Source organism: Rattus norvegicus, chromosome 15 (genome assembly GCF_036323735.1).
Source record: "Rattus norvegicus strain BN/NHsdMcwi chromosome 15, GRCr8, whole genome shotgun sequence".
Lineage (NCBI taxonomy): Eukaryota > Metazoa > Chordata > Mammalia > Rodentia > Muridae > Rattus > Rattus norvegicus.
The window spans coordinates 81,261,595-81,287,471 of record NC_086033.1 but is presented as its reverse complement, the minus strand read 5'-3'; the positions used below and the strand labels follow the sequence as shown (position 1 = coordinate 81,287,471).

Below are 25,877 nucleotides of genomic sequence, written 5' to 3'. Positions count from 1 at the left end.
AACATTTGGGAGCAATCTCAGGATGTGGCTTGGTGGTAGAAAATTAATCATTATTTGGTGGTAGATTATTAAACTGTTCATGTGAAGGGGGTCTCTTACAGAATCAGAAAATTAACTTTGTGTCAGGTATACATCAACAATGTGGGGCGCCCTCTCTGTAACATGTTTTGTTAGGATTGCTTTCAGCGGGAGTGATTCAGTGACAGAAAACACACATTTATATAAAGTGAACATTAAGAGGCAATAATTCTCCATTGAGTAACTGCCAGAGTTTTAAGTTTTGTGGATCTTAAATAATTTTTAAAATATATCTTAAATTAATTGGTGCATTTATTTTTCTATAATAGTATTAAAATAAAATGGATACTCACTGAATATTTCAGATTCAATGTCAAGAAAGCTAACAGGGGCTGGGGATTTAGCTCAGTGGTAGAGCGCTTACCTAGGAAGCACAAGGCCCTGGGTTCGGTCCCCAGCTCTGAAAAAAAGAACCAAAAAAAAAAAAAAAAAAAAAAAAAGAAAGCTAACAAAAGATGTCATCTTTAGAATCCTAAGGAAGCCAGAATTTCTCTAAATTAGACTGAACATTGAAGAAATAGCATTGAAATTTTGAAGGAAAGCTTGATTTGATGCTGTCCTAAACATCCCTTCTTCTTGATTTGACCTTAGAAACTCCTGTGTGGAGGGCAAAAAAGGTTTTAGCTTTATCCCATCACTTTATCACTCAAAATTAAACTTATCCAACACTATTTGATCTCCACATATTTATGGAGCCGTAATTTGGAGTTTTAGCCCTGAAATAGCTTTTGTTCCTCAAGTTAGCACCTTTGCCCTGTCAGTTTGTTTCTGGGGAACTGCGCTGACACCCGGAGATAAGTACTATCAGTCTCGAGCTATCGACTGAACGCCGATTGTTAAGGAGCAGTCATTAGTAGAGAGAGACAGAGTAAGGAAATACTGCTAAGGGCATGCTTCATGCTATTTCCACACCCAAAAGTTAGTACAGTGGAGTTTACAGCACTTCTCTTCCTGCCAGGCCTGAACAGAGCTTCGCAGGCTGTTTGTCTGGTTTCTCTTCTGTTTCCCTTAAGGAGTCATAGATCCCATGGTCTCTCTCACTGGTTCACTTTCCTGAGCAGAGATGAACGTGAAGGGAATTCTGTCTCCCGGAGGATATTAGCCTGGTCGGTTAAACATAGTGGGTCTTTAATTCATCTCAGTTTGTTTTCCACCTGTCAGTTTCTCTTTGCTTCTTCTTTTTTATATGCCTAAGCAGGGGTGTAGGCTGGCTTCCCTGGGTCTCTTTGCCATTTGCTATCTCCAGGGCTGCTCAAGGTGCTATTGCGTGAACGGGAATCTGGATATGCGGGCGAGTTCAAATGGTACTATGAATTTAAGTTCGTGGGGCACACTACTTTATTTTTATAAACTGGCATTGGCTAAAATAATACAAGACCTGATGGCCAATGGAACATCAAGAATGACCAAGTCAAGGATACCATTTTTTTTTACAGTAGTTCATACTATCTTCATTCTGCAGTTGAGAGAATGTTGTCAATAGAAGTATGAAGTTCTCAAACTGTTAATAAATATATTTTTTAAAACCATATATTTGATTTCAACCTTTCAGGCCAGTTCTTACTCTGTCAAGGATATAGACATATTTTTTCATGCTGTGGAACTAAAATATAAATTAATGTCTTTACTTAAAGTATATGGTTGTTTGAGAAGGGGAAGCTACTTTGATTTCCTAAGAGTAGAGGCAGAACAACTCCTCTCCTTCTATGCTCCCTGACTAGGTAAAGAGTTCCCCTCAGTCCATAGCAAACCACAGGTAACACTGGCAGTCCTTCTTTGGCTAAGAGCTGCATATAGGCATTTGTTACACACACACACACACACACACACACACACACACACACACACACATTTTGCAATCTTTATTACTAGGTGCTCTCAGAAGGAAAGTAGGTAAGTGCAAATGCCAACACGTGTTTCTCTTAGTGACACTGAATAGCCTGGTTAAGGTAGGAAAACAAATGTGCTTACTGTGATTTATCACTTCTGACAACACTATGCACCATACTGCTCTCTCTGGGAGGCAAAATGGCTGCTCCTGAGGACAGTGGTGTAAACACTACTTTGATTATTTGAAACAAACCATTAGGCTTTGATGAAAAGACTATTACCATGGTGGATCCTGCATGGGGGAAGGGGCTTGCAGATAACGGGTAAACAAACTGAAATGTCTTGCTTAGAGTGCAAAGAAACCAAAGCTTGGTATTTAGACAAAACTAAATACATGAAACAGTTGAATTTTGTTTGGATTTGTTAATCATATTTCTAGCATTTGTCTAGGTGAGGACACAGTTGCTCTAATGTTCTCTTCTATAAGCAATTCATTCAAATGAGAAGAAGTGCTGTCAAATTTGGCTTTCAAATTAAGGTCATTTTATTACACCTGCGAAAAGTAAGTTCCTAAGTAGGATTTCATTTCTTTCCCCAGAAGACTATGCTGTATTTACTTAAACACACACGTGTTACCAAACCTAACTATGAATTATATTTTCATTTCTCTCCTGTGGTTTATCGATGCAGATTATATTTGACTTATCAGCCCCCCAACTACTCAAATTACCCCACTATGTAGAAATTTTCCTAAACGTGTAAGTTAAAACATTTAAGGACCCAATGCAGGTTGATTTTTAGCTATAATATGTTAATGTATACTGAATGTCAGATTAGACAATTCTGTTCAACATTGTAAATAAACTCCTGATTTAGAGCACGGTATTTAAATAGCTTTACATGGGAGGTGTATTAGTCAGGGTTTGCATTCCTGCAAAAAACATCTTGACCAAGAAGCAAGTTGGGGAGGAAAGGGTTTATTCAGCTTACACTTTCGCATTGCTGTTCATCACCAAAGGAAGTCAGGACAGGAACTCACAGAGGGCAGGAACTTAGAAGCAGGAACTGATGCAGAGGCCATAGAGGGGTGTTGCATACTGAAGTGTTTCCCCTGGTTTACTCGGCTTGCTTTTTTGTTTAAATAGAATTGAGGACTACTAGCTTAGGGATGGCACCACCCACAATGGGCTGAACCCTCCCGGCTTGATCATTAATTGAGAAAATGCTTTACAGCTGGATCTCATGAAGGCATTTCCTCAAGGGAGGCTCCCTTCTCTGTGATAACTCCAGCTGTGTCAAGTTGATACACAAAACCAGCCAGTGCAGGATGGTACTGGAAAGAGGACAATATTTACAAGAATGGCAGTAGTGACTTTCACAAATAGGAAATACTGATGTGAACCTAGACCACACAGCCTAAGAGAGGAAGAGGAAGAGATGGTCCCTTGGCATGACCTGTGTCGAGAGAAAATTGATGGAACTTGGAAGAGAGCAAGAAGAGGATTTGGAGGGAGGAAAGAGAAATGTTGTCATAATTTTAAAATTTCAAAACTACAAGAAATAATACAAAAGAGGGAATTGATTGGCTAAAAAGGCACAGTGTACTTCCAAACCTTCCCTAAGGCAGTTAACACATCCCTGAAGAAAAAACATTCCAACACACAAGAACTACTTGTTCTGTAGATAGTGTATTCAAATAAGAGTTTTAAAGCTACAAAGTACAGCTTATAGTTTTCAAAATCTAAAGATTTCAGTGTTAACAGGCCTGCTTTCTTAATTAGACACATTAAATTTGGATGTAGATGCTGTACGTACAAAGGGCTTAATTTCCAAGTGAATGGAGAAATGTCAGTTTCTCAGAGGCTAAAGATTTGCTCTTCCCACTGCCTGCCGCCTGCCTGTCAGCCTGAGATTCGGCTTAGGACTTTTGAAGGACCCTGGTTTTGCCATCCTCAGGGCTGAAGTCCTCCTCAGAAGCTTTCACTCAGAAGGCAGAGCAGAGCAAGTGATATTAGCGAGCGGTTTTATTTTTAGTGCTTTTCCCATGAGCCTACTGTACCCCTTCAGTATGTAGAGGAAAAATGGCCTTGCTAGGAGCTGAAGATAGCAGAGACTTGTGTGAGTGGTGACAGACCCCCCTAATTCACTTACCTAGGTTGCCGGACCTCCAAACAGTTAAACGGATGCTGTCTCAAGTATTATGAAATACAGATAGTATTAGGTGAACGTTGCTTTAATGAAGTGAATATCATCATTCTTTGCAAGCAGCTCCCATACAAGGCAGTTGCTCTAAACTTCAGCTGCCAGTTTTTATGCGAAAGTACAGAAAATTTTCCTTAAGGAACGATTTTCTGTTTAATCTATGCCTTATATCGGGAAAACCCAATAAATTGCGTATTTGTGATTTCCCCCCTGTTTTTTTCCCCTCTCACTATTTCAATTGGTAGGCACAGTCTGAGGTTTTATTATCAGTGACATACATTAAATTATCAATGAAGAAAGGGCACTTTCCCATTGAAGGTGACTCCAATGTTTTTATTAACTTAATAAGGAGTGTTCTGTCAACGACCTTATTCTTTTATGGTACGTTGACAGGCTTTTGATGTGGTCTTCTCTCTCTTGCTCTTAGCCTCATTCTTCGGGTCTGCTGGCACTTCTGCTATTATGGAATCATTTCCTGGTTGAGTGAATGTTTTCTCAAGGTTTGAACTTAGTGTGGAACCCAAGTCTGCCTTACCAATTAAGTTGCAAGTTGATTTTGGTTTTAGCCAGCTTGGCATCAAAGGCTGAGCTCGGCAAATTAATGAAGCCCATGCTGTAATGATTAGTTTTCAGTTCCTGCAGCCGATATGTTATATAACAAGGGGTGATCTGGTTTAGCAAGTTGTAAATCAGTAGGCTATAGATTTAGCCATGCCTGTATAGCCCAGAAGAGAAGTATTATAAACTTCCTATGCTTGGGAAAGTTGGGACTAGTGATCTCTGATAAGTAGACTTGTTTCCTTGAGTCTGAAATCTAACAACTTCCCACGTAATTTATTCCATTATTTCCAATAAAAATGTCTCCTAACTCACACTATAAAAGAGAATCTAAGTGGGCATAGTGGCCCAATTTCTAATCTTAAAACTCCAGCAGCTGAGGGGACTGAGAATTCTGAGCAAATCTGGGCTGGGTTATATAGTAAAAACCTGTGCCGAGCAGTAACAGTCAGTACAGCACACCAGGACAATTGATCCCTGCGAAAATAACTGAGAATAACAATCCTTCCTGGAAATCATTGTGTAAGAATAATCTAAATATCTTCTGGGTGCATTGAACAGGTTTAATTGTGAAGCATCCATAGATTTAAATTTAAGGTTTCTGTTGCTCTCTTCCCACTCACAGTTAATGAGAATTCCAACAGTTAGCTTCAGTTGAGCAGGCAATGTGTTCTGCATGCCTTCCTGGTCAAGTACTCTTTTGGGTACTGAAGAGAAAATGGCAAACAAGGAGCGTTTTCTTTTCTCCAGGATCTGCTGTGCTGTGGAATACTCTCTCTCTCTCTCTCTCTCTCTCTCTCTCTCTCTCTCTCTCTCCTTCCCTCTCTCTCTCTCTCTCTCTCTCTCCCTCTCTCTCTCTCTCTGACTCTCTCCCTCTGACTCTCTCTCTCTTTCTGCACATATATGTATGTGCACAAATATATTTTCATATATATGAAAATTAAAATGTAATTTAAACTTTGTACTTTTAAAGGTGAAGAATGCATATAAATAGCAAGTCCAAATAAATGTGATTGGTCAAATTTTGATTCACTAAATTTTATGAGTAAACAATTGTACAGTGCTATAGTGGTAGGAAAGAGGTGCCTTCTCAAAGAAAAAAAATCATAAAAAGCAAAGGCAGAACAACAAACCTGCAGGTACGCCATGTACAAGTGTGGAAATGAGAGGAAAGGCAGGTTACCTGTCTTCCTGGATGATGCTTGAGCCTAGGTTTTCAGTATGACTACTGTAAAGGACACTATCCAGTGGGATGGGATGGCAGGAGTCCAGACTTAAGAGTAAATACATGTTTTGTGTAACCTAGACAATGACTATTTGAAACAGAATGATGGAGGCAAGCCATTGGCAACATCCTGACCCTAAAAGAGTGCTTTAACTTTTTTTCTACTGGTGTATTTAAGAATCATGTAGAAGAACTCAAAGCTAGTCTTTAAATCATAAATATGTCGTAAAGAATCAAGATTTCAAGAGAAAACAATCAAATCGAGGAATATGTTTTATATTCATGCATGTAGACTATGTGGAAGATTGTTTTGTTGGTATAAAAGGATTCATTTACTATCAGGCAGTCAAATTGACATTTCAATGAATGCTTTAAGAGTCTGGTTTTTATGCAGCATTTGGGATCGGCACTGACACGCCAAAGGCAGTGGGCTCAGGGTGTTAATTCTTTCCATGTTTCTGCTTTACGTGTGCATGGGTACAGCTGTCTGTGCTGCTGCCAGATGTCAGAGTAGCGGCTTCAGGAAGCTTTTCGGCAGATCTGCTATTTCCCAGAGGTGAAATATTATAGCGTAAAATAACATTCCACATATAAATTCAAGTTGTCTGCTTCTTTCTCTCTCTTTTTGTGCGTTTTAGGTGTTAATCAGAAACAAAGTGCTCAGACAAGAGTCCAGCCTCGCCTTGTACTCTTCACAGAACTGTTGCCTATAATAGCCCAAACAAAATAATCCACAGTGGCAAAACTTCATAAATAGATAAATAAAATTATATACATCTGTAGAATTGGCAAAAAGGAAGAAAACCTACTGGTACTATACACAGTTGAAATTTGAAAACACGTTGTAAAACCAGTGGAGCTAGAAACAAAATAATGTATGTGTATATCATTCAGTTTATGAAAAAAATTCATTACAAATAAGCAAAATCTTAAAATGTGATTAGTTCCTGCATGCAATTACAGAGTGTAGTACTATATTACTAATGGACAGAGAGCTTTTTATATAGTGGTGGACAAATAAGATTTAAAAGTAGGTTATCTATGGCTGTGGAGATGTCCCCCTGGGCAAAACCTCTTGTACAATCCTAAAATCCTGAGTTTGGGTCTACAATACTCACTTAAAATCTGCCTCTTCCAGATGTGTCTGTAACCTCAAAACTGTCATGATTGAGGCCCGCAGGTATTAGAAGCTTAGTGGCCGGCCAGTCTAGCTTCTGGTTATCGCCAAGAGGAAAGGGTACAGACAGACCAAGACATCTGACATCTTCCTCCCGCCTTGACACAGGCAATGCAACTGTGCATAGACAGGTATATGCCACTCCCACAAAATTAGTCCATGGTGAGACTGAATAGCTTTCTAAATTTGTGAACACTCTCTATTCACAAATTTTCTCATATGGGTGAATGTATGCCACAGGAATGGTTTCTAAGTCAAGCTATAGAAAGTACTTATTTTATAAACCAATGAGGGAGCTAAATAATACAGAAAACCCAAAGAGGGCTTTAGACCTTGGAACTGGAGTTGTAGGTATCTGTGAACTGCCAAGTGTGGGTGCTGGGAATAGAGCCTGGGTCCTCTGCAAGTGTGTCAAGTTCTTCTAGCTGTGAAGCCATCTCTCCAGACTTGCTTTATAATGCTAATTAAAAATGCACTCAAAAGTGGAACAGTAAAGAAAAAGCACACGCATAACAATACTTTAAAAGTCATGTTTCCCTTTCTTCCTTGAAATTTTTTTATTTTTAATTTTCCAATTTCACTATGAATAAAATTAATAAATTAATAATGAACTTCAATCAACAATAAGTTTTCAAGTCTTTCTTTTATTAACTCCTCCTTTATTTAAGGCTCAGTTCATTAGGAAGTCTTTGAATGAATATATATATATATATATAAAATCAAAGTAAGTTGAATGTAATAGTAGTAAAATTCATCTGTTAATAAAATACACAAATGTTGGAACCAGCCTTACAGAGCCCAAGGCATTGCGTGTGTTTGGACAGAGCCATAACTTTACTGACTTCAGGAAAGAAAAGAACAAAACCATCACAGAGCAGCCCTTCCCTCCAATTGTGTAAAGCACTCCTCAAGTAAGGAGTTAGCTAAGTCTTTTGCTAAAGTAGTAATCGAAATAATACCTTAGCGACTGCAAAGAGTTCGGCTCAATCTACAAGAAACAAACTAAAAAAATAACCCATAGTTTGGAGGAAAGAGAAATTCTAGTTGACTGTGTAGAAAAACTGAATAAAACTCAGGTGCACAAGGGTGTGTGCTCTCCCTCTGAGCTCTCTCCACCTTGCTACTCACCGGCTCATTTATTTCTTTTTCTTGCTGAATAGATTTATTGAGATCCTTCTACATACTGGCTACTACATATAGGCTATGTCTTTGTCCATATATAATACACAGCACATGGATGTGTATTTCCTGTGATTGCATATGTCTACATTTCTTCTCCTTATTCAGTTATCAGTCAGGTGTTCAGAATATTAGGAAAAATTCCTCATCCTTTTTACTAACTATTGCAGCTTTTTTAGTTTGTTTATTTTGAAAAGCTTTGTTAACCTTGAGTATCCTTTTCTGAGTCTAAGTTGATTCCTCTTTTAAATAATATTAATAGTGATACAGAATGTTCATAGGGATAAATAAAGTTTAATAATTTAATGTGTGGGGCTTGGGTTTTGGCTCATTGTAGACAGCCATGAAAGTCAAAGTCAGACTGGGAATGAAGACGTAAGAATATGTGGAAGTTTCAGTATGCTATATTGAAATTTTATATATATGTTATATATATACATACACACACACATATATATATATGACATAGTGGCATAGCTTTATTACATGATATGTAATAACAGATCAATTTTCAACTATTGCATAATGAAAAAAATGGTAAGGGATCTCTCCTTGACATCCATAAGATTAATGGAGTTTAACTATGAATTTAAGCTATTATTGATATAAATCCTGATAAACAATTAGTCCTCCTGTTTAAGGAAATATATTTCAATAATGGTTTTTCCCCTTTTAAGCTAGTATAAACCTCCGAATGAATAACCTTTCCAACTCAAATTAGCTTTCATTTGTTTACTAATGCAAACCACTTTATGTTACCATTAAACACTGAGTATAATATATGTCTGTTGCCACTACAAGTATTTATTTTTTACTTTTAACACTTCTGGTAACTCGGCTTGAAATTCTCTTTTGATGGTAAAGAAACACACTAATTTTATCTGCCATCTGTCTCTTTTAGCTGTGTGTTGAATGTGACCTCTGTATACATGTAGAACAATATGTTAAATAACTTTCTTAGATTTCTCAAGTTTTAGAAAAAAGTGCAACATCTAGGAACATTTCATCGTGTGATTTTGGTAATAATACATGAAATAAACAAAATCATTTTCTTGGTACAGTAAAGTATCTCCACGTTTGACCTGGATTTTAAAAATTGGAAGCAAAAGGTCAAATAATTCTACACTCTACTTATGTATTTAATTGCTTGTTTACTTCAGGGAAAGTTTTATTAGTAGGAGTATTGCTTCAATTATGCATATGTATAGAATTAGAAAAAATAATTCTTGAGTATTTTATTTTTCTTACAAATTGAGTACTAGTCAGCCCACATAAAATTATAAAAAGGCATGTTACCTCTTCTGTGGTCATACTTTTCTTTATTTTAAAATATATTCTCGGAGAGAATGGTCCTGCCAAGTCTGGACCCCGTAGTGTAGAAGAATGTGGCGGGGAGGGGGGAGTATTAGCATATTGTTTTCCAAGTTAGCATTTAAGTTCTTTACATTTTCATAGAACTTTTATATTTTGGCTAACAAGATCATTAACTTTTTGTTTGTTCTGTTACTTATCTTTTTTTTTTCCTATTGCTATCACATAGGCCTGAGTAGCCTCTTACTCATTTACTTCATCTGAGAGACATTGACATCCTTACATCTTAACCTTCCTTTGAATTGTGGTGTCTACCCTGACAGGTTAATTTCAAATTCAGTCTCGGTTGAGCATATGCCACCTATTATGTTTTGCATAACATAGAGCTGTACAAGAGATCCTCATAAGAGTGAACCTTATTCAAGGAGTATTTTGTTTTTACCCATTGACATTTTCTGGAAGTGTGCAATCCATTCTGTATAGTAAACTACCTGAGATTTACGAAAGCCCAAGAGCAATGGCTGCCAGCAAAATGGCCTTCTTGCACTTTGCCTTCATTTGAGAAATCTGTTACAGAGGAAGTAAGTACTATAAAGATGTCACTCCCCCACGCCCGAGTTTCAGGTATTCGATAGCTGTTAATTTATACCATATTCTCCAAGGTGAATTGTAGAGCTTTTGTGATGTGAGTATGGCTGTTCAGTACAAGTTGAGAAGAAACACCTTTCCCCAAACTCTGTATTAGTTTCTTTAAGAGAATATTTTAATAATGGATAAGAAAAATTCACAAACAGACTTATAGTGAGATTTTATTAATATGTTTGTTTCCCTATTTTACATACATATATATATATAAAATTTTGCTTAAATTTAAATGAGGAAAAGAAGACTATTATAGTCCATGTGGTTAGCAGTTACCAAGAGAAATATTATACAGTTACTCTTGCAATGAGATTTTAGGAGTCCTAATACTTATGATGACTATATTTAGGAGAGAAATTCTATTCTATTCACTTAAATAAAGTGGATCAGGCTCTGTTCATCTCTACATGTCAAAAGGAAAGACAGCCAGCATTTCCAGATCCTAGCAACATTCTAAATAAAATTAAAAGTTGTGCAGAATATTGTGCAGAAATAGAATATATTCAATTGAAGGAATTATGATAAAGTTAACAGGCTTTTTGTATTTAAATCTAAAAAGAGTCTGATTGTGGAGGGAAACTGAGGCCATCTCCATTTATTTCTGTCATTTGCAACTGAAAACTGGGGCTATATTGAGTATCTTTGTCAACTAAATGGGGATGGAAACTTTTCAGTAGTGGGATTATAGACAGAATACTAAGCTACTTTTCAATTCTTATACAGTAGAAAAACTGCATTACAACACATCGGAGGTTGGAGATGTGGGTAAACTCTCTTGAATAGAGTCATCATTTCATCGTTGGACAGGGAGTCCAAAAGACATCCACCATGCCCACTTTTTTTCCCCTGGAGTTGGGCCTGTCTTATTGCCCTGGGGTGTTATGAATAGATTCAGATACCAAGAACTACTGTCTCATCTTACTAGCTTCTGTTTAGATGTTTAAAACTTGTTCTTGATGGATCTGACATAGAGGCTCACACTTTGAAAATTTCATTGGAGGCTTGGTTGGTGCTGTGATGAGTGTTCAAGAATTGAAGCTTGAAAGACCTTCTCTGGTCTCATATGCATCTCCCTTCTTCCTTTGGTGTTCCCATTGGTGTAAGCCTTTAGGAAATTTAGGGAGCAAAATATAATCCTATGATATATATATATATATATATATATATATATATATATATATATATGCAAATTATAGTGGGATAAAGGTAATGAGTTGATAATTTTAGGTTTTACTGGTGAGTATGTTCTTTTTGTTGGATTTCTATTTGAAAACCACATATTTATGGGCTAGATATGGTGTTCACTTGATAGAGTGCTTACCCACCAGGCATGATGTAATCTGATATCCAGAAGGTAGAGACAATAGGACTAAATTTCAAGGTCATCTTTGGCTATTTAGTGAATTTGAGGCCAGCTACAAAAGACACTGGCCAAAATATGACTTACTAATTAATTTGTCATTTACTATTTTTTGCCTTTTTGGTTCATTTAATGCATGTCCTGAAAAACTGCATAACCATGTTTTAGCTCTCTTGAATATAGAATAACATCTCTGACTTACTGGTACTATGGTGAGGTTCTGGGATGCATAGGACCCTCTAGTACACTTTGCAGTCCGTTTTGTTCACCCATAACTCCTGTCTTCAGTCCTCTTGATCCAGTTACGTACATTGTTCCTTTAGCATACCAATACCTGAAATGATCTTGTTTTATTTCTCAGTTTTGTCTTCTAGTCAGCATGGAAACCTTTAAAACAAGGAAGTATGCTGCTTCCACTGCTGGATACTCACTAGTGAGGGTAGCACTCAACATTTTGTAAGGAATTAATTAATGCTTATTAATTCATGGACTTATGAAACAGAACATTTATGCTTTCCAGTTTCTCTTCTTCTATGAAGAACGAAGAATGACTTTTTTACACTCTAATGATATTTCTGCTTGCAGAAGGATAAACAGGTACAGAAAGGTGAAAGGCTCTTCTCCTTTCTCAAATCTAGCAAAATATGTAGTAATAGTTGTAGCCTTGAGAAACATTTGGAGGGTCCCCGTTCCAATCCAGGGTTATATAAGTTAAAGAGAGCCAGGGTCCTGTGGTACTTGCTAGGCTTCATGCTGGATATTTTCCATGCACATCAGATAAACAATGAGCTGCATCCTTATCATTTAGCTCTCTCCCACTACGTTATTGGCCTCCTCTGGCCAGTCTCTCTCTCTCTCTCTCTCTCTCTCTCTCTCTCTCTCTCTCTCTCTGCCACCCCCCTCTGCACAGGTGCGTGTGTATGTACTTGATGGTTAGTGCAAGGTGCAGATCAGGAGAGGAAACAATGCAGAATGGCTGCCTTAAGGTTCATTACTCTCCTTCCTTCTCAATGCCTTTATGAGGAAAAACTTCATTTTGCCTCAAAACCACACGGTTTTTGCAAGGAAGTCTGTTTGTGTAAATTTTGTCTCTGTACTTTAAGGATGTGGAAATTGTCCTGTCTCTGTGCTCTGGTAGTCTTCCAGACCTGGCCTATTCAGGTGCCACCATACTGATTTTCCTCACCTTTGGTGGCACTTTTAAAATGATTTCCTGTATCACCCAACTCCTCCAGATGCCAGCATTTGAGAAAGTTATATTCTACACCAGGCCATGGGTCTATTTTGAAAACTAGAATGGGAGCATAAAATGAAAACATGTGTAGATTAAATGATACAAGACAGCATCAGAGTTAAAATGACCTGAGCCAGGTGTGGGGATGCAAACCTGTAATGCTAACAGTTTCCACCTGAATTTGAGGCAAGAGGGCAGTTAGTTTAAGGTGTGTACTTTATGGTGAGTTCTTAGTCAACATAGATTTTTGTCGCAATGCAGAACAGAAATGATGATGATGGTGGTGGTGGTGATGATGATGATGATGATGCCAGTGATAATAATAATAACCCAAGAAAACTACAAAGAAGCCCAAACCAAAAGAAAAAGCCAGAAAACAATAAGCCTTATTGTTGTTCGTTTTTGCTTTCTATCACTGTGATAAACGCCATGGCCAAAAGCAACTTAGGGAGGAAAGGGTTTATTTCATCTGAGAGCTTACTGTTAGCCACTTTAAGAAGTCAAAGTACGTAGTCGAGGCAGGAACATGGAACCGAAGCAGAAACTATGGATGAGTGGTGCTCATTTGATGGCTTTTCGTGGTTTGAATACATTCTTATACTAACTTCCCACTGGTAGCACTATCCACAGTGAGGTAGATCTTCCCACATCGATGACTAATCGGGGATTGCCCGAAGACTTGCCCACAGGATAATCTTATGGAGGTCCTCTCTCAGGTGACATTTCTCCCCAGGTCTGTCTGGTTTTGTACCAGGTTGACGACAGCTCACCAACACAGTAATGGTCTCACTCCACTTTACCACCAGATATGTTTGACTTTCATTGACATTTTATTTTTGATAACAGAAAGTGTATTGGGGATTTTATTTCCTAGTGGTATTTAACCGGAGCCATTAGCAAGCTCATGGCCATGCAGGAGCAGAGGAAGATGACCCAGTAGGGTGTGATAAGGTGGAAAAGACAAGAAGAGATGATGGCTCCGATGACAGTGGTTGCCATAAAGAATAACTTCTCTCTCCAACCACAGGAAATCCAAATTCCTTACTGGAACCTGTCAGCGTGAATTCAGACACCACGTTTCTTCCTGCCTCTTTTACCCCACCTGCAGCAAAGCTAGAGACAAAAGAAATTGATTAGAACTCATTTCCACCAATTTTCCCCTTTTTTCATACCTTCCACCATGTGATTCTACAATGTTTTCTGCCCATCCAGCAATTATAATGTCATGCTGGCGCCATTTACCACAAAGACTCTACCAGGCCACCCTGCACTTACCTTAGCAACATTTCACTATTGTATTAATTATCTCCAAATCTTTTCATTCCTTGTGGGCTTTGGTGTCCACTTGAGTAGTGGCCCAAGTTAACATGGCGTGGCACATGGGTGTCCTTTTACCCTTTTTTCCCAACCAAGAGAGATTACATTTAATTATATTTAATTCTAATTACCCAATACAATTTCAATACAGAGTGAACACAAAACTATCAAAGGCCAAGCTTTATATTTGGTTCTCATAAGAAATTTTGTTTCAATGATACAGAGTTCTCACCATTCACTTTAGAATAGGCCATCCTGCCATTTCAAAGATACTTGTTGCAAGTTTAGGGAGATTGTCCTAGGGTAACCGGTGGAGTATTGTTCACGAAGACTTTGTTCCTTCATCAGTCATAGCTACAAGAATGCCTGTTCTTTTTCTTTTTACTTTTCTTTTCTTTTCTTTCACCTTTCCCTTCCCTTCCCTTCCCTTCCCTTCCCTTCCCTTCCCTTCCCTTCCCTCCTTCTTTCTTTCTTTCTTTCTTTCTTTCTTTCTTTCTTTCTTTCTTTCCTTCTTTCTTTCTTTCTTTCTTTCTTTCTTTCTTTCTTTCTTTCCTTCTTTCCTTCTTTCTGGCTCTTTTTCAGTTTATTGCATGAAGGGGTTACACTAGTCCAAGTTAAAAGTGGACCCAAAGTGATTGCATTACACAAGCTGTGAGGTTTTTAAACTTGTAACAAGGGACAGAAAGGAAATTCTACTCATTGCAAGGAAATCCTCACTTAAGCTTCAGAGAGCCACAAGCACTTAAACTCCATGAACCTTCAGCTGATGGTCCTTAGTCAATCCAATCTCTATCAGGAACTGGCATACGTTCTCGCGTTGGTCACCCTATAGCTGAATTACTTCTCCATATTCTGGATGCTCAGTTACAGTACCATTGCAGGCAAATTTCTTCTTAAACACCTTCAATAGTTTCTTCCGTTTCTCTGTTGAATTATTCTAAGGATATAATCCTCAGTGCCAGCAGGAAGCAGGTCATCATCCTTACTTGAATCAGCAAAGGGGTAGAAAGAGTGGAGGTTGTGGATAGCGGACATATGGTAAGATTCCTTTTCCTTAGTGGAAGTGGTCTGGGGTAGAAGGCGGGCGGTGGGGGGTGAGGGGAAGGAGGATCAAGAAGCGAGGAGCCTCTATTAGGGAGGCAGCTGAGTCCTACGCAGCAGCTCAGTGACTGGGGTCTGTTCTTTTCTAAGAAAGCAATCGACATTGAGAAGGCTACATCCAGTGGTCACCTAGCCCTATATTTAGACTTCTCTCCTCCTGAGAGTCTTAAAAATGGCAAAGGGCCAGAGAGTTGCTCTGGAGTGTACTAGAGTGTATTAGAGTGCACTAGAGTGTTCTAGACTGTACTGGAGTGTACTAGAATTACTAGAGTGTACTAGAATGTACTAGAGTGTACTAGAATGTACTAGAGTCTACTAGAATAGAATGTACTAGAGTGTACTGGAGTATACTAGAGTGCACTGGAGTGTACTAGAGTGCACTAGAGTGTACTAGAATGTACTAGAAGGTCCTAGAGTGTACTGGAGTGTACTAGAATGTACTGGACATAGGTGCATCCTGGGATGGATTACACAGTTAGTCCATGACTCTGAGATTTTCCACATTTTCTTCTCTGGGGTATAGTCTGTGTTTTCTGAAGAAAATGATCGGACATACAGAACAATTCCATGCCCAGTTCTAATATTAGATTTTTCTTTTCTATCTATCCCTACTTGCTTACACATTTCCTAAAAACAAAGAATAAAAGTGTCAGATGCTTCTGTGCCTTACAATAGACTCTTTTGATCTCTGTCAGTTTGCTAAAGAAAACCCCAGTTACATACATGGCTTGATCACTCCCATTTATTAATAAGCACACAAATGTTTCAGTAAAATATATGTGGTTTCTTTAATTTCTTGGTTATCTTCTAAATTTAACTAAAACCATCTTAGAATTGGTCAATGAGAGTTTGTGTTGAGAACTGATAGGAAGGTTTACCTTCCCTGCATGGTTCGGAATTCAGTTAAGTGTTATTCCTGATACAGGGGACTTTGTTGATGTCATGTATTGAGCTTTTTTACATGAGAAAATGTCAAACCTTTTCCTTGAAGATGAATCTGGAAATGATCCCTCAACTCAGCATTCCAAAAGGCATTTTGGACCTCTTTTCAGTAAATCTACACCTCAATATGATTCTCGGCTATTTTAAATTCTGATATTTTTCAGTCTTTTATGAATGGACATAAACCTGATTATTGACTTTTTTGAAAATGTGGTATTTCGCAAAACTGTGTCTGCTAGGATGGGGAAGTGCTTCACCAATTCACTAAATTAGGAAATAGTGTCACTGTAGGCCACAGTACTGCCAAGTAACATTGTGCATTGAAGCCTGGCTCTCATTCAGTTTCTTCCCATGTTTTTTTATAGCCAAATGAACACTCCCAAACCCACACCTAGGAAACAGCCTGTGGATGCTATTACTTGGACAGTCTTGCTCCAAGGAATATTTGGACATTAGCATAAAGGTTGCACATGTTATACAAAGTGTAATTAAAGAAGCTTTGATCCCCAAATGTCAACTAGCTTGCTAAGTGTCATAACAAAGTGTCAAGCATCTGGTATACAGTTAATTTGTCGTCATTAACTCCATATTGTTGATGTGACAGTTTGTTAGGGAAGCAAGCTTGACAGTTGCATTTTGTTCTTGATTGACATCCACAGACCTCCCCACCAGTTTAGTTTACATTCCTGTTGGAGTTTCCTCAGGTTGCATTTTTGCTGCTTAATTTCTCTCAACTTATCACAGGAAGTGGCAGTAAACTTTCAAAAACATATGCTATAAGCATACAGAGTTCCGGCATCTTCATCCAAGAGAGTCTGAATGTTCACTAATGTTGGAAATGAGAAAGACTTGTTGATACTTCATTAGAAATCAAAGATTTGCTCAAGTGATGTTGATAACATATGCATTATCTTCATGCCTAATGTTCACCAATGACATATTTATAATATGACAATTGCTATGACAATTAATCTAGTCAGCACTAATTTCTTGTATAGTTCCATTAATATTTCCACTTCTCAAAGGCTCAGAAAACAGATAACTGGATACTTCATCATATTCTTAATTGCATTGATTTAATTTAAAGAGTCCATTATAATCTAATTTCATTCCTTTAATGTTTTGAAATTTTAGTTGTATTGAATTATGTTCAACGTGGTGGATGCTAGGTTTTTACTCTTGTTATTAATATAATCTTATTTGAACAATGTTTTGTGAGTTATTTCAGACTTCAGTCTCCCACATTCTCCCATTGTGCCAGCCATATACATATACACATGCACACACACACACACACATTAGCAAATGATAAAGATATGCCTTTATAATAAGATAAAGACTACATTAATTACTCAAAAATATGTTAATTTTCCTATTGTAATACTAATCTAAGCAAGACACCTAATTTATAAGCCTGTAAAAAATACGGTCGCAATTTACTCCATATAATTTTTATTTATTTAGTTAGCTTTCCTGTTTGGAATAACTTGGCCTTCTAGACAAAGATTATGAAATCACTAATTTTATTTTTTGTTAACAGAGAAGGCCATGTTTGGTTGACTGTTAGTATTATAAGCCATTAATGTGATTACTTAAATCGATCTAATCCTTTGATTGCAATTATTTGTACACAAGTATAACCTGCAAATGGAGAGACGCCTTAACTGAGCTCCTCAGGTCAGAATTCAAACATTCATTCTTCCCCTGTCCCAACCCAAACTGGCATTTTGTATTGGATATATACCTTCCTCTATGTAAGATTTAAAAGATATTTCATAAAAATAAAACCACTGGATTAGATAATCTCATGTTTACTATAATTTTAAAAGTATAAACTATACATGACTTAGGACTACCATTGTAAAAAGGCCATCTATTTAAATATTGCTTGAACGTGTTTCATGGGACTTGTCGTCTGGTCTTTTGTGTGTTACTCTAATCGAATATTCTCATATATCACATTCTACACGTTCAGTGACCTTGGGGGACAATGCTCAGATGATATCATGACGGTAATTACTTTTGTTTGAGTGTGCATGCATGTGTGTGGTAGTGGACTCTTGTGTAGATGTCAAAGGATGAATCTGAGGGGTTATTTTTAACCTTGTGCTCTTTGGATGCAAGGTCTGTCTTGTGTTTGCTGCCCTACTGCTATCTGGCCAATGAGTTTCCAAGTTCCCTGTCTCTGCCTCCTATTTCACTGTATGAGTCCTGGCTTTACAGGTTCTTGTCATTTGGCTTTTCTTATTTACAAAGGATCGGAGGTTTGCACTCAGGTGGCAAGGATATTGCTTTTATCAGTAGAGTCGTCCCCAAAGCTCGATAATGTGTATTTGAACTTTTTTGCTTGCTATGGTTACCTTTCTTTCCCAGTTGTACTGTCTTTGAGCAGGAAAAGGAGTGAGTTCTCCTTGAGAATGAAGAGAGGAAAACGTACTGATGGAGAGATGAGAAAAGTATCTGCAAATGGAGGTGAGAGCATGCGTGTTGATTTCAGAGGACCGTGAGCCTGATGCTTGAGTCGGATTTTGAGGATGATAGGTCCGCATTGATCATCCACCTGATCATAACATTTTGAACAATTAATTGTAGTGGTAGGTGGGAAATTGTCTGACACTGTAGTTGTATAAGGTGGTTATAGCTACGAAGAGTAAACTTAAGGTACTTTCAGATTCGGTTTACTCCAGTCTCTCCTAAAGAAATGTGGTCACAGTCGTTACTTAGACATGGCACAGGTGATAATAAAGTACAGTTTCTAGAGCTCATTTTGCTCTTGATATTTTGAATTAATGACTTCTATTATATTTATTTGAAACTTCTGAATACATTTCAGCAATTGTACAAATCAGCATTCTCTACATCGGTGATCATATATACAAAATATTGAACTCTGAAAAGTTTTGAAAGTGCTCTATGTCCTTCAGTATCAGATTGTCAGAAAGACTTAATTATTTGTGCAAAAAAATCAACCTCTTTCATTAGCATGCATAGTTATTCTCCGTCTCTAACTGGTAAAGATATGAGCATCCCCAAGAATCCTTTTGAAAGATTATTTTTGGTGATTTATTATCAGGAAAATTCAGTTTGTGCAATGTATTTGCATATATGCCTACTTAGTGTGATATAAGAATTTCTCAGAAAAAGGATTGCATGTGGCGAAACGTTAAGAAGCTCTGGTTAGAGAGCTTCCAGGGACTAAGCCACTACCCAAAGACTATACATGGACTGACCCTGGGCTCCAACCTCATAGGTAGCAATGAATAGCCTAGTAAGAGCACCAGTGGAAGGGAAAGCCCTTGGTCCTGCCAAGACTGAATCCCCAGTGAACGTGATTGTTGGGGGAGGGTGGCAATGGGGGGAGGATGGGGAGGAGAAGCCCATATAGAAGGAGATGGGGAGGGGTTAGGGGGATATTGGCCCGGAAACCGTGAAGGGGAATAAGAATCGAAATGTAAATAAGAAATACTCAAGTTAATAAAGATAAAGAAGAAGAAGAAGAAGAAGAAGAAGAAGAAGGAGGAGGAGGAGGAGGAGGAGGAGGAGGAGGAGGAGGAGGAGGAGGAGGAGGAGGAGGAGGAGAAGGAGAAGGAGGAGAGGGAGAGGGAGAGGGAGAGGGAGAGGGAGAGGGAGAGGGAGAGGGAGAGGGAGAGGGAGAGGGAGAGGGAGAGGGAGAGGGAGAGGGAGAGGGAGAAGAAGAAGAAGAAGAAGAAGAAGAAGAAGAAGAAGAAGAAGAAGAAGAAGAAGAAGAAGAAGAAGAAGAAGAAGAAGAAGAAGAAGAAAGAAGAAGAAGAAAGAAGAAGCTCTGGTTAGGCAATGTTGATCTAGGAACTATACATCTAATCATGATGGGACTCAGCCTGTTCTCAGTATGGTTTCTCCCTTTACCTGGTGCACAGCTCAAACATCTTCTGGCAAGGAAGAATCCCAAGGAGACCTCAGTACAGATTTGAATTATATTAAATGCTGAATCCATTTAAATATGGACTTCAAGGAACACTTACTTCATTTCGGAAGTTGTTTGCAACTACTTTGTGGCCCCATAATTGCCACGGAGTTCTCTTCTACTACAGATTACACTACATGATTTTGGAAAATAAAAATAAAGCAATGAAAGTACAGTATAGGAGAATGTATTATGGTGGCTTGTTCTGTGAGAAGAGACAGTAGAGAGCAACAATTTTGGAATATTCAGTTGATACTGGATAAAAGGATAAATGACTTTCTTTTAATGTCCAGAGGAATACACGCCAGCATCTCAGTTTCCTATTTCTAGTTAATTAATTAATTAATTAATTAATTTTTTATTTCTCCCAGAGGCCTCCTCTTGGGAAGGGTCAGCTGATGTTTCAGCTGGACCTTGGTGCATTTCTCTTTGGCTCTCTTATTAATCTGATCACTTTGCCTTGTGCATATTAGAAAGCTAACTTGGCTTTCAAAGTGCAAGATATGCTCAATGTGCACGTTAAATCCTCCTGGCAAGAATCGTCCCTTAACTTATTTGTTTACAAGAATGCCAACAGCCTGCTGGGTAACACTGTAGATCCTTTCACTTTGCCATGGCAACATTTTTTTTTATGTTTTTTTTTTCCTGAATAGGATCTATTCCTTTGATGCCACCTTGGTTTTTGTTGATTCTCTTGTGTGTAGATTAAGAAACGACTTCATGATTTCTGAAAGACCTAGAGACCCTCTTTCCCTTTGTGTTTGACAGTTTTCTGAATTACAGGCCAATTGGGGCAGTTCCAGTTAAAGCTGAATCTATATTTTATTTAAATGCACACAAATTTATAGCTTTCTTCCTGAAATTTAAGCATGCATAAACTCTAGAATTTAATCAATTGAAAAATGCCAATAAATTGTAAATGAAGGGTAAAGTTTTAAAAACTGGATGGCCTTGAAGGGGCTCGAGACCCCATATGTACAACAATGCCAAGCAACCAGAGCTTCCAGGGACTAAGCCACTACCTAAAGACTATACATGGACTGACCCTGGACTCTGACCTCATAGGTAGCAATGAATATCCTAGTAAGAGCACCAGTGGGTCCTGCTAAGACTGAACCCCCAGTGTACTAGATTGTTGGGGGGAGGGCGGCAATGGGGGGAGGATGGGGAGGGGAACACCCATAAGGGGAGGCGTTAGGGGGATGTTGTCCCGTAAACTGGGAAAGGGAATAACATTCGAAATGTATATAAGAAATACTCAAGTTAATAAAAAAATCAAAAAAATCCAAAAAAGAACACAATCTAAAACAGCTGCAAGAAATTTAATATAATTTATAAGTCCATTTTTGAAAGATTTCACCTATAATAGAGAAAAATTCAAAGCATGAGAGGAGTGGCATAAAAATCTCGTTAGTTCATCTTTGTTTAATTTAAAAGTGCCTAAGACTCATTTGTAATGAAGGGGACAGTGTTTTAAATTTCAATAGAATAAATCATAACTTCCAGTCTTCAAAACATGTCATGCAAACAATAACACATTTGCTAGTCTCATGTTGGTGTTACTTAGTACTTTCACTGGAGTTTGAAATGTCGTACCACAAGCATTTCTGTTTCCTCCATGGTAATTATTTTCAGAGCAACCTGGTGGAATGCAGAGCAAAAGTATAGTATAAAAAGAAGAACGTTAAATTCATAGAACTGAATCTATTTACTTCTCGGTCCTCGTGTGGTAGTGCAGGCTTTTAATCCCAGCACTTCAGGAGACAGGTGCAGGAGGAGCTCTGATTTCAAGGCCAGCCTGATCTACAGCGTAAGTTCTAGGACAGCCAAGGCTACACAGAGAAACCCTGTATGAAAAAACCAAGAACTCATTTACTTCTAGGAGAGTTTCTCTATGTATTTTTGTTTTTAAGATAGATGCTGTCTGACATGCCAAACAATAAATTATTCAATGGTAAATTACTAGTAATGATATAGAGAGATAATGTAGCCTCTGAGAATGTTTGTTTCTATTGGATAAATATAATGAATATTGGAATTACACTAATTTTAGGAAATAGTTTGTTTCATACAAACTTATTTTATATCAATCTACTATATATAATCACAGGCGATATTTTTCTGTTTTACATTTCTTTGATGAAATGCTAGTTATCCATTTTATAGTTTATACAACTAGTTTAGAGTATCTTAGTGTTTCTTCAGTAGTAGTTTTATTTAAATCTCAAGGACTAGTCTTGAGTAAAACATTTAGTGGTTCTACATGTAATTAAACAATATCAAAAAAGCCATGATCAAAAGTTGCATATTCATTCCATTTGACAGGTAAACAAATTAGGAGACAATTTCTCCATTTTAAAAATATAACCAGAAAACCTAACTAGGGATAGAATGTGTATAAAAGTATAGAAGAAATCTATTTTCTTCCTGTGAATGTTTATTAACTATTCACAGGAAGTTATTAAAATAGGTTGTTATTTGAGTGGATTTTCTCTTTATGCTGATTTGTCCCATTGAGCAGGAGCACTGGTAATCTGTCCTACTGAGGACAACAACCTTTGTAGATTATGGTATGTGGGGAATTAGCAACTAAGCAAAACACACAAATTAAGGAATCAAGGGCATCATAAAATGTATTGCATCATAAAATCTACTTCTGCTTCTGCTTTGAAACTGTAGTTTAATTTATAGTACTGTGTACTTGCTGGGTAACTCTATCATAGTTCATTTTGTTAAAAATAATGAAGTTGAAACTATCTGAGCTTTGAGACATCATTGTGCCAAGGAGATTAGAGCCATCAATTTATTTTTTCTTGACCACTTTTACAAGCAGATTCATAGCACTCTCCCTATTGAGAATGTAAGTCCTTGCAATCCTCAGTTTACCTCTATGTGTTTTTATTATTTCTACTTAATACATTCTTCAAGAATGAAGTACACTCAGAAAACAGTCTGTGTTCAAGTGAACAAATCACCCATAAATGCAGTCCTCTGTGTTACAACTTACTGCTTTACTGAAGTTAATTATTTTTATCCAAATTTCATATATTAAAATTATCCTGTTGATGGGCTAGGGAGAGGCTTGGCTGCTAAAATGCCTGGCCATGTGAGGATCTGTTTTTGGATCCCCAGGACCCACATAAAAGGCCAGCTTTGGTAGTGTGTATTTACAACCCCAGATTTGAGGAAACAGAAACAACCAGATCCTGGAGTTCATTGCCCAGGCAAGCCTGCCGATGTTCTAAGCTCCAGGTTCAGATTTGAGCAATAGAAGAAGCCATGAGACACGGCCATCTTGTCTCCAAACGTTCATGTACATATGTGCAGACATGCTCATAACACATGCATATACACAAAACCTATACCATCTTATCCTCTTCCCACACACAAAATAAAATAAGGTAAAATAACATAGTTCTTTTTTTCCCATCTTTATTAACTTGGATATTTCTTATTTACATTTCAATTGTTATTCCCTTTCCCAGTTTCCTGAGGAACATTCCCCCTAACTCCTCCCCCTCCCCTTCTCTATGGGTAAATAACTTCTAAATGTCCTGTTTTTCAAATGTGGCACCATAAAATAGCTTTGCTTTTGGTATTCATTAAGCATGAATTCAAATATTGGCTTCTTATAAGGCATTTTACTTTTTTTCAAACATAGGGATTAATTCCCTGTGATGTATTGTGAATATTAAAATCATACATTTATAATTAGAGGTAAATTACTTGTGTCACTTCTTCAGATCCAGGGTTCCTTTGCCAGTGCTGTGAAACTTAACTAAGGTATGCAGTACGTGATTCACTCATCTCATGGTGTCGTGGCTGTGGTTATTTCAAGTACCAGCATGTTAATTTCTGCAAACTTGTAAAATTGGCAAAATGTGCCTTCAACTATTACTATTTCAATACTTCTATGTATTATTTTCATTCATAGACTGTGTGGTTCAGTTTCCTGTATCCATCTTCTACACACACCCACAAATACACTTAGCACTCAAAATATTAATTATATAACATATAATTAAATGGGTAACTTCCCTTTCCTTAATTTCTTTGAAAACTGGGATTTTTGTATTAATCTGCAGTTACAGATTTTACTCTGCTTACTTTATTTCATTTCTCTTAGAGCTATAGGACTGTATGCCCCCTATTTTCACTACTGAAAATTTATACCATTAAAGTATAACATATCTTGTAAGTGAATATTAAATAGTACTATGTATTACAAAGTCAGTATACCTGTGATTCAAGGAAACAGAAAATAATGATCTCTTTTGGTTGGCAGCAAATGACATTCATTTATTTTTTTAATAGTCAGATCTTATTTATTTATTTATTTATTTATTTATTTGTTTGTTTGTTTGTTTTTCTATTTGCTTTATATCATATTTATTTCATCTATTAGTGTATTTTAATTTAAAATCGTGTGTGTTCAGCAATAACAAAAAATATTTTTAAATTTTAACATGAAGGGAAATGATTTATCGCATATTTTCCATTTGAGGTATTTCAGGAAGAACTAGTCATTTAAAAGATTTTATTAGTCATAAATCATTACTGAGTGTAGAAATGTTAGAACTTTATAAAAGTAAAACGATTATCCTTTCTAGTCTGTCTTATGAAAACACTTAAAGCTTGTAAATGGTCTGTGCTGAGAGTATCCTTCAGAATTACAAATATGTCAAGAAATCTAATTTGTATGCATCGGCTCTCGTGCCTGTGTTTGTGTTGGCTTTAAGTAGCAGCATAGATTTTAATTGTGAGGTTTTAAGTTCTGCAATTAAAATTTACCCTTTTTACTAAGGGGGTTGAGTGATAGTTTTTGATTTAATGTAGACAGTTTAGACAAATTATATTTAAAAGAGCATAAAGAAGCACACAGCATTTCCCAGTCTGGAGAAGGTCAAAGTGTCTCAGTCACATTTTTTTTGAAAGTTTTACCTTGAATAACTAATGATTCTTCCTACTGTATTGACTAAACCTTGCTGAAACAGGATGTCAGACTGCTTTAAAACATCAAGTCCTTTGAAATCAATGGCCAAAATGACCTTGAACACAATAGGGAACATGATAGTTTATATCTTATGATGTTATGTTGAAATCACAATGAAGGATGCAGAAATAGATTGCATTAGCTGTGCCTCTAAAGATGCTTATGTTTCTTTTCTGATTGCTTTTGTGTTTATAAAAATAATGAAAATTCTTTGCAAATTACGAACAAATTTGTTTAGAGCTTTGATCCCAGCAAAAGTGTAGTAGGAATTCTGAAGACAGGTGTTTAACTGGATCAAGAGAGACCATAAAATAGATAATTCTGGTCAATAATGAAAGTGAGGTCATAGGAAACAACTTTATAAAATAAGAGCAGTTCATGATCTCTTGGAGACTTTAAAACAGGAGCACTCAAAAGAGGTATTAGAAACGTGAACTAGCTTGGAGGTAAATTTCTAAAAATATGACAGAGAGAATAGAATTTCAAAGACATAGGCCTATTAGCACAAGCAATTTGACATCTACCTAACATAGACGGACTGGTGATTGTATCTGATGCCTGGGTCTTGGGTAGGAAGTGAGACCGTTTACACAGCTATGCTTACTTAGATCAAGACAAGTCTTCTGGGCCAGAATGCTAAGCAGGGGTGATGTATTAATTGAATTTTGTTTTAGTTCCAAGGAAATTACTCGGAAAACATTGCTTGATGTGACTAATTACTTGCATTGGGGGAACCCTTTCAAGAGACAACTATGACCATAAAAGTTGGAATTAGGTGAGCTTGT

At 37.2% G+C, this 25,877-nt stretch overlaps 1 protein-coding gene and 1 pseudogene across 3 annotated transcripts in view; one reads left to right on the top strand and one right to left on the bottom strand.

Moving 5' to 3' along the window:
- Positions 1–25,877, top strand: part of Dach1 (dachshund family transcription factor 1) — a 381,684-nt gene that overhangs the window by 30,275 nt on the left and 325,532 nt on the right. The window lies entirely within an intron of this gene.
- Eif1-ps4 (eukaryotic translation initiation factor 1, pseudogene 4) lies at positions 14,574–15,355 on the bottom strand (annotated as a pseudogene).